The sequence below is a fragment of the Mus caroli genome, unplaced genomic scaffold, assembly GCF_978045245.1.
Source record: "Mus caroli unplaced genomic scaffold, Mus_caroli_1 scaffold_13, whole genome shotgun sequence".
NCBI lineage: Eukaryota > Metazoa > Chordata > Mammalia > Rodentia > Muridae > Mus > Mus caroli.
The window spans coordinates 76268763-76285409 of record NW_028227268.1 but is presented as its reverse complement, the minus strand read 5'-3'; the positions used below and the strand labels follow the sequence as shown (position 1 = coordinate 76285409).

The following is a 16647-nucleotide window of genomic DNA, read 5'->3' as shown; positions in this document are numbered from 1 at the left end:
ATCGTTCAGAGGGACCATGTGGGGAAATACTGATGCTGGTCAGGAGGCAGTAAGTCTAGGAGAAGGTAGGCTAGAGCCTCCAGTGTGGTTTTCATGGGAGGAGAGGAAGAAGGCATGGCTGGCTAGATGAGTTGACTAGTCTAAATACTTTCTTTCAGGTGGCTATGGAACAAGACCTAAATCTGCTTTCTTAATACCTGACCTTTGAATGTTCAGAGGTAAGGACTGTGGTCCAGGGTGTGGCAGACAGATTAGGGGAGAACATTAAATAGGGTATGAAAAGGTTCACAGAGAGTAGTTGGTTGCTGTGGATTATTTCTCAGAGGCACATGGGTTGAAGGCTTTGTGTCTCTGTAGTGGTGGTGATAGGATTTGAGGCTTAACTGAAGAAAGCTAGGTTCCTTGAGGCTGTGTGCTCTTGCAGGCTGTATTGAATACCCCTTCTCTATTCTGTACGCCAAGAGGATGAGCACATTTTCACCCTGCCGTGATGTCTCTGACTGGCTTTGGAACAACTGCCCATGGATGGAAATGATGGTACATATCAGTGTTTCTTCTGGGGGACTATGTCCTGGTGACAAAAAAAGCTGGGTCACACAGCTCACACTCTAGCAGTTCACTGACCCTTCAAGACATGGTTCTTCTTGGTCCATTGACCTCTATGGTATTAAAGTATTCATCACAATGCAGAAAATAACCAAAGGTGTCATTAATGCAAGTGTGCTTGAGTTTCCCAGAAGTGGTTGCACAGGGCACCAGAAGGACAGGGCTATGGAAGCATGGAAACTCAGGTTTGGATAGTGAGTGTATGGCATGGATTGAAAGAGTACATATACGGGAGAGAGAGAGAGAGAGAGAAAGGAGAGAGGAGAGAGGAGAGAGAGAGAGAGAGAGAGAGAGAGAGAGAGAGAGAGAGAGAGAGAGAGAGAGAGAGAGAGAGAGAGAAGAAGAAGAAGAAGAAGAAGAAGAAGAAGAAGAAGAAGAAGAAGAAGAAGAAGAAGAAGAAGAAGAAGGAGAAGGAGGAGAAGGAGGAGAAGGAGGAGAAGGAGGAGAAGGAGGAGAAGGAGGAGAAGGAGGAGAAGAAGGAGAAGAAGGAGAAGAAGGAGAAGAAGGAGAAGAAGGAGAAGAAGAAGAGGAGGAGGAGGAGGAGGAGAAGAGAGAGAGCTCACTTGTGTGTGTTTTTATGTAAGTCTGGGGTAGACTGAAGAGAGAGAGAGAGCGCTTGTGTGTGTTTTTATGTATATCTGGGGTAGACTGAGAGTTAAGCACCATACTAGAGATCGGGATTTTATCTCCCAGGCAGTAGGGAACATCAAAAGCTGTCTCACGAGGCTCACTGATGAAGAGACAGCAATTTGAGTCCCTTATAAAGTGGGCCATTTCAAACCAGCTGGGCTTTCCCTAGCATTGCTTTCAATGAATCTCCTTTGAACTGTTTATCTGTTCCCCACCTGCTGCCCAGGTAAAGGCTTTAGATGTTTTCCTTTTTAAAATATTTAATGTATTAATTTCACACTTGAGGAGAGAAATCATATTAAATCTCCCTACACAATTAGCCAGACTGCAAATACATTTTCAGAAACAAAGATGAATCATGTCATGTTCTAATTAAACCTTGAAAGGTTTAATTAAAAAGCATCATTCAGAGCAGAGCAGTTTAGGAGGAATTGGGGCTTAGCTTTCTGAATATGGAACGTAGAACTTCCTGTCCCACTTATTCTAGGGGTAGAGGGAGCAGATGCATAGACGAAGGAAGCAAGTTCCCAGCAGTGATATAGAATTGTGATTTTAAATTGTATGGAGTACTGGCCCAGGGGCAACAAAAAGCTGAGGAATGGTAAGGAACAGCTGGAAAGTTCCACTACCTCTGCAAACATACTGGCCACATGCAATAAAGGGTATGCTGGCTGCATCCAGCCCTAAATTGGCTCTTGAGTGTTAATGCCATAGCCATTGCTCATAACTGCTCCATGAAATACGTGGTATTATTGACATTTTCCACGTAGGGAAACTGAGGTCACATAGATGAGAAAGAGGCTAAGACAGGCGCTCTGGCTTCAGAATCTTATCATAGGATATTGCACTTTCCTTAAGGTACAGTGAGGAGCCAGGGAGTCTGGGTACAGACAATGTGCATTGCATTTAGTTTGGAGTACTTTCTAGTCAGGAGACTTGGAGCCTCATTCATTCACCATAAAGTGGGGTGAAAAGGACTTGAAATGCAGTTATGAGATCTGTATAAAATGATACATGTGAATGTGTAAGAGAGCATGTCTGAGGTGCAAGGGTGGGGAACACTTCTGTCAGCAACACCAGACAAGATGAGTAGGCTCTGGCAGGAGTCTACCTGGTGGTATGTAACCTTAGTGGTTGTAAAAATGGAACAGAATTTCAGTACTATAGCTCTGTAAGCTTTTATAGCTAACAGAATTTCTACACAAAATTACAGTGTGTGTATGTGTGTGTGTGGGGGGGGGGGTGGGGGGAGTGGGGAAGGGCATTCAGATGATGCCAGAGTCCTATTTAAAATCATGTAAATGCATTTAACAATTAGTTTTAAAATAATGGTCACTTTGGCCAAGACGAGGCCCTACAGTCTTTGGCCCATGTCCCTCTTTTCTTGTCTTTGCTGAGGACACCTTGGCACAGTGGTTACCCTTCTGCTTCTCTGACAAGTTCCTGCTTTATGCCAGGCACTGTGTGGAAGCACTGATAGGAGGATTATGCCATTTAATTCTCAGGACAGACTTAGGAGGCGAGAGCTAATGTTTATCTATGCTTTCCAGTTGTAGGAAGTTAGACAATGGCCAATTAGCAGCCATCCTTAGAGTACTTGGTTAGTAATTGGTTTTGCTGCAATTCCGATCTCCTTCATACATCTACTTTCATAGTGTAAATACTTGACAAGATACCACGGTCCTGAATTTGACCTTGCTTGGAATCCTGTAGCCACTCCAAGTCAATGTTTGCTGAATGAGTGAATGAGGAGCAGATTGACGGAGGAGCGGAAACACAGACTAGTTGGTAAAAATGGGCAGAAGGCAGCATGCATGTTCAGCAAGCCAAGCCTGACTCATAGAGGAGATGATGTGCAAATTGGAGACAATGTGCAAATTTTGAAAGTCTAAGGGTGACAAGTACATCTTTTTATTTGTCCCCTACATGATCCTTATTGGGTGTGAAGCTTGACTTTAGCACCTGAACTGCCCTTTGCTGATGGGTTTGAACCACCCTCAATGCTATAATCTTGTGTCCTTTCCATTGACACAGGAGGCAGTCACATTATAATGATGGCATTGAATTTAATCCTCCTCATTCATCTTATTGCCCCCTCCCACTATTACTTCTTAATTACTTTTTGGATTAAGACAAGTGGCAGGCTATGCGACGACTGACCGGACACATTAGAAAGAATGTCACATACTTTTGTCCTGCTTTGTTGCTACAGGCTGAGTGGCTGACTGCCAAATTTCAACTTTCACAGCTCAATGAGTCCCTTTCTGAGCCTGTCAACAACAAAGTATGAGAAATACCATCTCCTTTTCTCCAAGCAACAGCAGAGCGACCCAGATGTTTATCCCCAAGAATGCACAAAAGGAAAGAAAAGCAATATGACTTATTGAGAAGACACACATTTTATAAAATCAAAGATCAAGTCTCTGAATGGCTTGGTTTGAATAAAAACAAAGTTAAAGTTCAAGAGGATTTCCTTGATGCAACATATAAAAACAAACATGAAAGTCCCATGAACTAAAGTCTCTCTGGCTCAGAATGGTTGCTTGTTATTATCATTTACATTATCTATGTTCTATACAGTTATTTGAATATGCTGGAATAGAAAACACTGCTCCTATGGGGAGTATAGGAAGTTTAATTCTTGCAAGTCTCTGGTTACATTTAAGACACAAAACTGACTTTCAGCTTTTAAAGATCTTTATTTTTAAAATGTGTGTGTGCACTCAGGCGTGCACGTGTGTATGTGTGTTATGTGTGTATGAATGCAGGTGACCATGGAATCCAGAAGAGGAAATGATATGTCTGACGCTGGAGCTAGAGATGATTGTTAAACACTTAACTTGGGTGACAGGAGTTAAACTGCAGCCCCCCTTAGAGCAGCAAACACCCTTAACTACCTCATCACTGTTCCAGCCACCATAATCTGTTTTATATGTGTTCATTCAGAGATACTTTATTTTACACAAATGCACACACATGCACATACATACACATACCCACCCACATACACACACCCAGACTTATACCTACCCATGCATGCTCACAGGTATGTACATAAAACCAGGTAAACTTATCATATTATACTGGTTTGTTTTTTGCCAAATTGACCAAGACTAGAGTCATCTGGAAGGTGGGAACTTCATTTGAGGAACTGCCTCCATCAGATTGATCTGTGGATGTATCTGTGGGCCATATTCTTCATTAATGATTGATGTGGGAGGGCCCATCCCACTGTGGAAGGGACCACCTCTGGCAGGTGGCTCTGGGGTGTAAAAGCACCCAAGATGAGCAAGCCACAGAGATCAAGCTAGAAAGCATTGTTCTGCCATAGTCTTTGCTTCAGTTCCTGCTTTCAGCTCCTGAACAGACTTCCCTAAGTGAAAGACATAACCTGGGAGCTGTGAGAGGAAATGAAGCCTGCCCTCCACAAGTTTCTTTTGGTCTGTACTTTATCACTAGAACTCAACCTATACACATTTTCTCCTCCTTCTAAACCAAAATCTGTCTAGTTACTTACAACTATTGACCTGGGCCTCCTAGAAAAGTTGGTTGGTCAAGTTAAGTGGGATCATTATGTGGCCCGAGAAAATAGACTTGAATTTATTAATGATAAGTTAATAAAATCTATTTCATTGTCCCAAGGTACTCCTGTTCTAATAGCTCACCTAGCCAGCAGCACACATTAAATCTCCTTCGGACAACGTTTATCACACGTCCGTGGGAAAACATCTTTTCCATTCATTTGGCTTTGGGGTATTGTGAAAAGTCATTAAAATACAAAATCTGTTAAAAAAAAAGTTGCATGAAGTAGATTAAAGCTTTCAGGTATCTTTCAAGAAGCAAAGCAAGACACAGAGTAGAGCAACTACCAGTCCCACTGGAAAGTCGTCCTCTGGCAAAATAGGATTGGTTGCAAAGTCTTTCTGTTGATGCTGAAGGCTGTCAGAGCTTGCATTTTAAAAATGTTTTGTTCACCCCACTTGATTTTTTTCTTCCTCCTCTTTTGCTTACTCTACAAGGCGAGATGCTGTGTTAGCTTGGCAGGAAGTTTCAGTTTCAGTCTCAGTGGTGATAGAAAAGGTACTGGGTGTTGACAAAGACAGGATGTTATAGATGTATCCTTTCATAGGATCAATGCCATGGCATAAACCAGAACTGCTCTGCATTTAAATATAGGAACATTTTCTAGCACACCTGATGAACAGTGTTTTTGCTTCAGGTGTTTGTTTGTTTGTTTGTTTGTTTTTTTAATATTTCTTAAAGCAGTGTATTTTGACATTTTTGCCAAGGGTATTAGAACTAAATTGAATTATGAAAACTGCTGGTAATTATTTATTGAGCGTCTATTCTCCACCAAGCTTTGGCTCGTACAGAAACATGGAAACATGTAACACTGTTTAAATACTTAAAAAGAGGTGGGGATGGACTTGGGAGGAGTGAGAGTGAAAATAGAATAGAATGTATTGTATGAATTTGCTAAACACATGAAACTCAATAAGAATGAAGACTGAAGTGTGGACATTATGCCCCTCCTTAGAATTGGGAACAAAACACCCATGGAAGGAGTTACAAAGACAAAGTTTGGAGCTGTGACGAAAGGATGGACCATCTAGAGATTGCCATATCCAGGGATCCACCCCATAATCAGCTTCCAAACGCTGACACCATTGCATACACTAGCAAGAATTTGCTGAAAGGACCCAGATATAGCTGTCTCTTGTGAGACTATGCCGGGGCCTAACAAACACAGAAGTGGATGCTCACAGTCAGCTAGTGGATGGATCACAGGGCTCCCAATGGAGGAGCTAGAGAAAGTACCCAAGGAGCTGAAGGGATCTGCAACCCTATAGGTGGAACAACATGATGAACTAACCAGTACCCCGGAGCTCTTGACTCTAGCTGCATATGTATCAAAAGATGGCCTAGTCACCCATCACTGGAAAGAGAGGCCCATTGGACATGCAAACTTTATATGCCCCAGTACAGGGGAACGCCAGGGCCAAAAAAATGGGAATGGGGGACTTTTGGGATAGCATTGGAAATGTAATTGAGGAAAATATTAATAAATAAATTATTAATTAATAAATATTTAATAAAAAATATTTAAAAAGAATGTATTGTATGACATTCTCAAATAAGTAACAAACTTTCCATTTATTGTACTTTCTTAATCATCTCTTACTTAATAATGAAATGAAAACGACATGAATACATATAGTCTCTCTCTCTCTATTTATCCCAAATACTCAAAATTCTTATTAAAATGACTTTTTAACTGTGAGAAATAGAACTTATTAGATGCTGTTGACACCAATTTCTCTGTATATATATTTAAAAAACCATTTAGTCTTGTGTTTTTGTTTGCCACTATTCTCAAATCCAGTGAGATTGTTGGAGAGAAGAATGCATAAGATTTGTGCCTCTCCAATTCTTCAGGCATGGAATACCTCTGGTAACTTGTGGTGGGCAAGACTAAGAAGAAATGGGTCCAGGAGGGAAGAAAAATCCCTCAGGGTTGATTATATAGCTACAGTGTTGAAGTGGGGCCAGAAGATTGCCAAGCCTGTCACTTCTTAGGTGCACTCTGCAGACCCTTGTATCCACGCTCCCTGGGGGGTTGGGGAGGGACCTGGGAAGATATTTGGAGGAGTAGTGCAGGGATTCCCTTCCCAGCTCTCCAGAAGAGGGGAGAGCTGACTCCAGGTGTCTGCTCTCTGCTCCAAGCCCATGCACCCATCATCCATCAGGACTTCCTGGTCTTTCCAAATCCAAGGTCCTCTCATGACTATGTTACCAATGGTTAAAGGAGGGGAAAATCCAGTGTGAAAGAACACAGTTCACTGTTTATAGAGGTTGTAGCTTAGGGGAAGAAAGCGAGAACAGAGTTCCCCATGTATTCTGATGGGTATGAGATAATTGAGATGATTTTTGTTTCTTTCTAAATTCTTTGCCCCAGACCTCATTCACCTCAGCCTGCCATCAGCTCATAACTTCTTTCTTCTTTCTTTCTCCTCTTCTTTCACCGATTTTCTCCCTAGCTTAGAGCTTGCCAGGCATCTTCTCTGGATTCAAAATCCAGCCACAAAATTTCCCCCACAGAGCATTCCACCTCCCCTTTAAAGACAACTAGACTCTTATTGACCAAATGGCATCATTATTGGCATACATGATCAAGGTTACTAAAATAACTCACCTTCTTTTTCTCAGTTTCCCCTACACATTTCCTTTCGGGCAATTCACTGCACCTAGAAATACATAATTCTTATCTTTTCTATTATCATGTTGCTTTTCCACAAATCTATTATTCTGAAGCAAATAAAGGCATATCGAACATCTGGCTGACGATATCTCATGCTGGGATGATCCCTAAATGGAAAGGAATGATTCTTTGCCTATTTTATGGAAGGGGTGCATAGATTCATTTTTATAAGCAAAGAACCAACACTTACTAAATATCACTTGTTCTCCTCTGTACCCTGTCAGTTGGTTGTATTCATTTTGATTGTTTTCTTTCATGTTAGCCAAGGGCCTGTTATCTTGAATTAACACAAAGCTTTTCTTATTTAAAGGGAAAGGAATGGGTCTTGAGGTAGAACTCAAAATGCACTGAAGTATGCAAAATTTAAGTACATCCTAGCATCCTTTCTTGAAAGTAGTAATTACAACAATGAAAATGATGTCGGGTTGCAGAAATACTTCCCTTGAAGAGCACAGGCATGGATATTGTTAATGTGTTCCATGGCATTTGGGTTGGCACAGCAATATCTGCTATAGTTTGAATATACACCCCTGCCATGAGGTCATATTCCAGACACTCCATGCTCATGGTTATATTAATGCTATTTGGGGGTGGGACTTTGAGGCTGTAGTTAGACTTAGTTGGGGTCATGAGGGTAGGGGCACTATAATTTCATTAGTGGCCTTAAAGAAGAGGGGGGAAGTCATAGCTTCTTCCACATAATAATGAATATTCCTGTATTTCCTACCATCTAGAATCAGGAGTCAGATATTTATGCTCTCTCTCTCTCTCTCTCCCTCTCTCTCTCTCTCTCTCTCTCTCTCTCTCTCTCTCTCTCTCTCTCTGTGTGTGTGTGTGTGTGTGTGTGTGTGTGTGTGTGAGAGAGAGAGAGAGAGAGAGAGAGAGAGAGAGATGCTGGCAACTGAATATAAGTCTCATGTACATTAGATGGGCAGTCTACTATTGAAAAGCAACTTTCATTCTTTATATATTCTTCACCTCTAGTATTCTGTTATAGCAAATAACAACAATAAAAACAGGAGACATGAAAGAGGTTGGAGGGAGCAAAGAAGGGAAGAAATGTCATTAGATTTAATTACAATAAAAACCAGACAACATAGTAAGATATCATCTAAATCTATAGAAAGTAATAAATGAAAGACCAATGGAAACAAATATTTATTATCATTACTATTACTATTATTATACTGAAATCCTCTGATTTTTGATGATGTACTCAAAGTCCCAATCAATTCATGTTTTTGGTTAATCTGTGAATAAATACTTTCATATATGTATCTAGACTGCGTAATAGTATTTTTATATTATGTTTCCTGGCATATACGTGACTTCTTAGTTTACAATCATTCTTCCCGTTATGCTAACAAACTGACTCTGGATTCTGTGCCAACAACTTCAAGTAAAGAATGGGAGAAAGATGAAGTCAATAAAACAGTCAAGTCAAAAAGCCTGGCTTAACATATAAACAATGGGCTCTAAAAGATCAGGTGAACAGTCAAAAGCAACACATCCCCAGAGTAAATGGAGCTCTCTAGATGAAGGGAGAAAAGAGTATATGAGACAGGAGGAAGAGAGTTTAATCTATGATTTTAGTCAACTAGAAATTTCTTGTTGGAAGAGTAAACATGCTAAGGCTGCTGGGTGAAAGTTAAGTCCTTAGCCAGGCATGGTGGACCCTGTCTCAATCCCAGCACTTGAGAGGTTAAAGCAGAAGGATTGTCATGAGTTCAATACCAGACTGAGATACATACTAAATTCAAGGCCAACCTGGGCAACAGTATTAGATTCTACCTCTTGAAACAACATGGGCCTTAGTACCTATTTCCAGTCTCTAGTCGTGTTTCAGAGCGGGAGGGGCCCATCTTTAGCGGGAGGAATCTGGTAGCAGAGGGAACACAAATTTTGTACCTATGTCCCAGAAAAGAATGCCAGGATTTGCACATGTTTTAGATCTTAGCTTTGGCCCTCAAATAGACATGTTATTGGAAGGTAGGAGTGATGAAGCATTTGGGGGGTGGAGTTCATTAGGTGTGGTGCCTTGAACAGTATATTGAGGATTCTCAGCAGCTATTCTGTTTACTTCCTGGACACCATAAGGTGAGCATCTTTGCTTTATAATAGGTATCTTACCCAAGATGCTCTATCTCATCATGAGCTAAATGGAAGGGGCCACATGACCATGAACTGAAAGCCTGAGTCAAGATAGATATTGTCTTCTATTAACCTGTTTATCTTCAGTGTTTTGTCACAGCAGTCAGAGGTTGACTCACACCAATCTCAAGAAGAAATAAAATCCTTTGGGATCTAACAAACTGGGTGGCTGTTGTTTGTTCCTCTGAGCATGCCACTAAAATAAGCAAAAGGAAAGAGGAACATGGCCTAGATCATGGGGAGACTGTTAGAAATTATGGCTGGGAATAGAAGTATGCAGAATATCTTGCCAGGATCAAGGACTAAAGAGAAAAAGACACAGCTAGCATGCCAGATAACAGTGTCGGTAGAGAAGAATAGGGACTCTTCTATGATCTTTTGTTTGTTGTTTCATGAGACAAAATCTTATAGTCCAGGCTGGCCTTGAGTTAAGTGTATATCTCAGGCTGGTGTTGAACTCCTCGCAATCCTTCTGCTTCAGCCTCTGAAGTACTGGGTTGCAGACAGGGTCCACCATGCCTGGTTAAGGACTTAATATATTTTACCCAGAAGCCTTAGTGTGTTATTACTCCCATCATAACTGAGATACATAATCAGAGAGAGGAGTAAAGGAATGCTGTTTTGAATTAACTGGTAATAAATTCATGTTATCTAAAAGGCTAGGGAACATACATAAAAGTCTTATCTTTTCATTCCATCATTGGCTAGAAGTTATATTGCTATTGCTATGCATATAATTTAAGATTCTGTACCCAGATCATAGATGACACACTAAACTACATGTCCTTCATAGAAATGGAGAAAAATAAGGGATTAAATATATCCTTCAAGTGACTTTAACTTCAGAATTTCTTACAGAACTGAATGTGATTGCAGCAGGTTGATTGAAGTATTTTAGTTTACACATTTGAACTCACCCTGAATAAAAACAAAATAGCAGCGAAGGGCAAGATCTAAGTCACATCACCATTAAAGGTCTGGCCAAGGCACAACATCAAATATTAGAGCCCTGTGAAGAAAGTTGATAAGGGACTATTTCACAGCTGTGATCAGAGAGCAATGACAGAGAGTCATCTTTGAGAATTAAGTGAATCCCAGGCAGAAGCAATGACAGCTATTCACTCAGCTCGGTGCCAATGCCAAATTTTTCTCATTAGCGCAGTCTATATACTTCTGACCTTCAGATGGGAGGAGCTGAAAAGGCTACTTGTAGATTCGAGGGTAACCATATTTCAGATGGTATAACTTTCTTTTTAAATCTTACGGTAGGATGCTGCAATGCAAGAATTCAGCATGTCAGTGGCTTTAGAGAATCAGCTGGTGCCAGAGCAGAAGGAAAGGGACAACAGAGGGAGTGATGGCTCTTACAGCTCTTGTTGGGCGGTAGCATGATGAAGTTCAATCAGGCAAAGTACAACTCTGTAATCTTTTTATTTTAAACGTTCAACCACAACTGATCATTTCTCCTGACAAGAGCAGGTCAATGTTCAGTCTCTTCTATACAATTTATCATAATAACTATTTTCATAAAGATTTATTCTTTGTTATCATTTATGTTTATGCCTGTGTATGTATATATTTATACACTTGCATATGGTACACAAGAGGGACAGAAGAGGGCATCAGATTCACCTGTAGTATGAGTTACAGATGGCTGAGGCCTGCTCCACATGACTGGCAGAAGTAATACTCTTAATAACTGAGTTAGCTTTCCAGCCAAATACTCACATCTATTCTTGTAAATGAATTTTACAGCCTCAGCTATAAAATTATTACAATAAGGATATGGCCCAATTTATAAATTAGAACTTGAATTTGTAAGAGTAAAAGTACCTACTTAGATGAGCTTTTCGGTCCAGGAGGATGTCTGTCAGAGCATCTGGAAATTTTAGTTTCTGATCAGTGTAAGCCAAATTAGGATGCACAGATGATCAATTAAAGACACAAGTATTGAAGAGGCTGAAAGGGAGAGTGATGCCATAGGAAGACCAGCAGTCTCAACTAATCCAGACCCCAGGATATTCCCAGAGACTGAGCCACCAGCCAGAAGTTGATAGGACTGGTTCAAGGACTCTGGCACATATAAAACAGAGGTTTGCCTGGTCTGGCCTCAATGGGAGAAGAGACTTGAGGCCCTGCAGAAGGGGAGGCCTAGATGGGGAGGGAAGCACCCTTTTGGAGGCAAGGGGGAGGAGGAATGGAATGAGGAACTGGGGGGAGGGTAGAGACTGATAAGGAGCAACAATTGGAATGTAAATAAATAAAGTAATTAAAAAAAAACAACTGGAATGTTATTTCTTCTTATCTAAACCGTCCATAACATTTCTAAAAGCAGGTAGATATGATTTTGAGATGACTGTTTCAGAATTTTTTATGTGTATGTCTTCAGTGATGGTCTTTCCTTTATAAAAACGAGTGTCAGGAGATAGCTATATCCAGCTCCTGTCAGCAAGCACTTATTGGCTTCCACAATAGTGTCTGGGTTTGGTGGTTGTATATGGGATGGATCCTCAGGTTGGGGAGTCTCTGGATGGTCTTTCCTTCAGTCTCTATACTTTGTTCTGTATCTCCTCCCCTGAGTATTTTGTCCCCCCTTCTAAGAAGGATAGAAGTATCCACACTTTGGTCTCCCTTCTTTTTTTTTTTTTCTCTTATTAGCTCATTATTTTATTTCTTTTTTATTTCATTTTATTAGATATTTTCTCTATTTACATTTCAAATGCTATCCCAAAAGTTCCCTATACCCTCCCCCATGCCCTGCTCCCCTACCCACCTACTCCCACTTCTTGGCCCTGGCGTTTCCCTTTACTGGGGCATATAAAGTTTGTAAGACCAAGAGGCCTCTCTTCCCAATGATGGCCGACTAGGCCATCTTCTGCTACATATGCAGTTAGAGACGCGAGCTCTGGGAGTAGTTCCATACATTTACCTAAGAATTTCATGAAGTCATTGTTTTTAATAGCTGAGTAGTACTCTATTGTGTAAATGAACCACATTTTCTATATCCATTCCTCTGTTGAAGGACATGGGTTCTTTCCAGCTTCTGGCTATTATAAATAAGGCTGCTAGCCAGGTGTGGTGGTGCACGCCTTTAATCCCAGCACTCAGGAGGCATAGGCAGGCAGATTTCTGAGTTTGAGGCCAGCCCTGTCTACAAAGTGAGTTCCAGGACAGCCAGGGCTATACAGAGAAACCCTGTCTCGAAAAACAAAACAAAACAAAACAAAACAAAACAAACAAACAAACAAATGGCTGTTATGAACATAGTGGAGCATATGTCCTTGTTACATGTTGGAGCATCTTTTGGGTATGCCCAGGAGTGGTATAGCTGGGTCCTCAAGTATAGCTGTCCCCTGAGAGACTCTGCTAGAGCCTGACAAATACAGGCTCCCAGCCAACGATTGGACTGAGCATGGGGCCCCCAATGGAGGAGTTAGAGAAAAGTCTGAAGGAGCTGAAGGGTTTTGAAGCCCCATAGGAGGAACAACAATATCAATCAACCATACCCCCCCCCCCCCCAGAGATCGCAGAAACTAAACCACCAACCAAAGAGGGACCTATGACTCCAGTCACATGTGTAGCAGAGAATGGCCTTGTTGGACATCAATGAGAGGAGAGGCCCTTGGTCCTTTCAAGGCTTGATGCCCCAGTATAGGGGAATGACAGTCCAGAGAAGTGGGAGTGGGTGAGTGTGTGGGGGAACACCCTCATAGAAGAAGTGGGGATAAAATAAGGTGTTTTCAGAGGGGAAACCAGGAAAGGGAATAACACTTGAAATGTAAATAAAGAAAATAAAAAAAATAAGATAAAAGGAGTGTCATTTAGAAAACATTTCTGACAAGTCCCCTGCCTCTAATTCTCAGTGAATTAAAAATATACACTAATGAGAGATACACAGTTCCACTCTCACTTATTTTCCTTATGCTATGCAATTTGGAACACATTAAGAACAACATAAATGTGAAGAGGTGGTTTTCTATCTTGTAACTGATTGATCAGTTAAAACCTGTTCTCTTCACTGTGATGAGTCTATTTAGTGATTTAAGAAATCCTAGAGTTGAACTTCAAGATAAAACAAAACTCTTTAAGTAGTAGAATGACACCTTTGATTTTTGCCTACCCATTGTTCATTTCCTGTTCATTGAGTTACACCAGTGTACTAAGTTAGGTGACTTAGAGTTTACCCTCACAGATTGATCCTGCCACTCTGCATACTGTGTTTGTGGCCACTGATTACTGGTTTAGGAATGTACTAGAACAAAATAACAGCTTTCTTAGACAATGTTGAGAACAAATTGCTTCTCTTTCCTTCTTGTAGTGAGCTAAAGGATGGTAAGGAACCTGCAGGCATCTTTAACAGGTTTGTGGAAACCTTTCTTATGGATAGAATCTACATAGGGGAAAAATGGATCTTGAAGATAGATTGAATTGAGAATTATAATTATATAAGTGAACTGTCCAAATCCAGAAGCGTCCAAAATACTGGTCCATGGATTTAACACTCTTTATTGTGGGTCTGTCTGTATGATAGACATAGTCATGCCTCCCAGTGCTCAATGCTAATGGTCAAGAATGGTTTGAAGTCAGCATGTACCATATCAGTCCACGTGAAGGCAAACATCATGAATCTATGGTTTACAGAGTTCTTGCTGTCCATGAGGCAGTAAGGGAAACAGAAGATTATAATGGTATAGATTTTATAATACCTTGACTTCACTATTTTATAATTTTTTTTCTCCGGGGCTTTCTTAAACTGAGAATTCCTTATCTGTATTTTTAAGGACCAACTTTGTGCCTAGAACAAATTATATGCATTATAAATGTTTGAGCAAAAGAATGACTGAATGTTGCTTAGAGGAGGTACGACTTGAGGATGGCACTGAAGTATGGCTGAACATGTCATACTTTGCTTGAACCAGTTTTTACAACACGGACTACAGAGTCCACTTCATAAAGTCTTCCAGCTGCCACTTCTGAAATGACTTCGATAAAGGAAGGAAAGGGAAGTAAATCTAAGCCGAGAGAATGGCTTGAGTCCACAGAAATGAAAGAATGTGGAAACACAAAGGAATCTGTTTCTAGTTCTGGAGTGACTTGCTATAGATTCTTATATTGCTTTTTATTTTTTTTCTTGTACTGATATTGTTGCAAGGTATGCTTTTCCTAGTTGCCAGCAACCAAGAAGAACTGACTTCTCAGCTTACGTTTATGCTCACCAAGATGCGGGAAGAAGGCATGAGGGTCCCGAATCACAGACAAAACATATCACTTCCCGCAAAAAAGCATGAGCCATTGACAATAGCATAGCTATTAGTCTGCCCCACAAACTCATGGGCTAGTGTAGCACATATGTGCCCTAATGGATACCTCCAAATACTGTGACCTGTGCAAAGGAGTGACACAAGACTGTGCATGTGTATATGTGTTACAGGGAATCAAATTCACGGCCTTATGTTCCTAGGCAAACCTTTCTCTCACTAAGCCACATCCCTAGCCCCAAATCTGTTTTTAATGAGCAGTAATTTGCTTGTCTTTTGTTCCAGAAACAGTTTTCCTATAAGAATCAATAAGCACTTGCTAGCTACCCCTAGTGCTGCGGGGAGACAGTCCAGTCTCTTTATATTTTCAAGTTATTAACTATATAAAAGAGCTTGAGAAGAGAGTCTGGAGTAAAAGGCAGTCTGTGCTTCCCTAGGAAAACATTCAGATACACAAGAGTTCTATGACATCCTTCTCTTTACCATAGTAACATGGGGGTGAGGAAAGTAAATTTGAGTTTAACATTTAAGCCTGAGTGTCATAATCCTTGGATATTTAATTTTCCCTCAAATAGAATTTCTGCCACACCATAAAGAGAAGTTACATAAAGTCCATTTCACTTTGAAGCTGCCCAAGGAATGAAAAGCAAAAATTATATTGCTTTTTATTTTGAATCATTTTACAAGGGGAATTAGATTCTTTTGGCTTTGGCTATATTAGGATGAATTTCAATGCATCTATTCCTGAATGTGTTTGGATTAACATGGGCTGGAAAAGTAACCATGGTTTTTAATGGGCCATTAGCTTGATGCCCCCAGTAGAATTTAGTGGTAAAAAAAAGAAAAAAACCAATATTGATTTGAGAAACAAGGTGTTACTTTGCAGCTGGAAAATGAATGTGGTATGTGTGTGTGTGGGAGAACATTTACACCCTTGGGTGTAGAAACTTAACAAAAGGAGAAAGCTGGAATGACATGTCTGATGGGAACTATAGTAATCTGGTGGGCCTTAGATGCTGTTTAAAAAAACAATCAAGTTAAGTCAACAGTCTTTGACCAATGGAAGATGATAGCAGCAAACACAAGCAAATCCAGATTAGAGAAGGGTCTGGGAACGTCAGTGGACTGATGATAACGTGACCTGCAAATGCCTCAGTCACAAGTCAGGCAGATGGGAGGAGAAAAATCCATTAAATTCTTGAGACTTGAATCTCACAAGCAAAACTGCCATACTTTCAGAACCCTAAACCTGTAGAAATGACTCTACACGCTTTTAGTCAATCTACTTGATACTTAGGGGTTCCATTTTTTTTTTTTGAGGCAAAGTCTGATCTGAGGAGAATGGAAACATTATAAATGATAGTGTTGGTGACTGCACAGCCCCAATCTCTCAAGTTGTAGATGCTAAAGAAGAACCTGTGACTATTTTTCACATTATAAAAATAGCATTTCCTAAACAAAATATGGGTGTCTCAGATTAATTGTCATCAGAGTCATTGTACCCCAGTAAAAATAATGACATCATTTCTTAAAAGCACTATGGTCCCCTACATCTTTTGGTCTACCCTGGATGTCTTTGACTGCCCACCTCCTATTTTTTCCAATCTCAAGGTCCCTCTATCCTTAATTATGATGAAACCAGACTTTGACTAGAACACAGAAAACATAACCAGTTGCCTACGGAAATAGAGAGAGAAGTCTAGGTCATTTATAATGAAGCTAGGGCAGGGGAATGGCAGATAA

At 40.5% G+C, this 16647-nt stretch overlaps 1 protein-coding gene across 1 annotated transcript in view; it reads right to left on the bottom strand.

Annotated features, from left to right (window-relative positions):
• Sgcd (sarcoglycan delta) overlaps positions 1 to 16647 on the bottom strand; it is a 425306-nt gene that overhangs the window by 49507 nt on the left and 359152 nt on the right. The gene's annotated exons all lie outside the window — the stretch shown is intronic.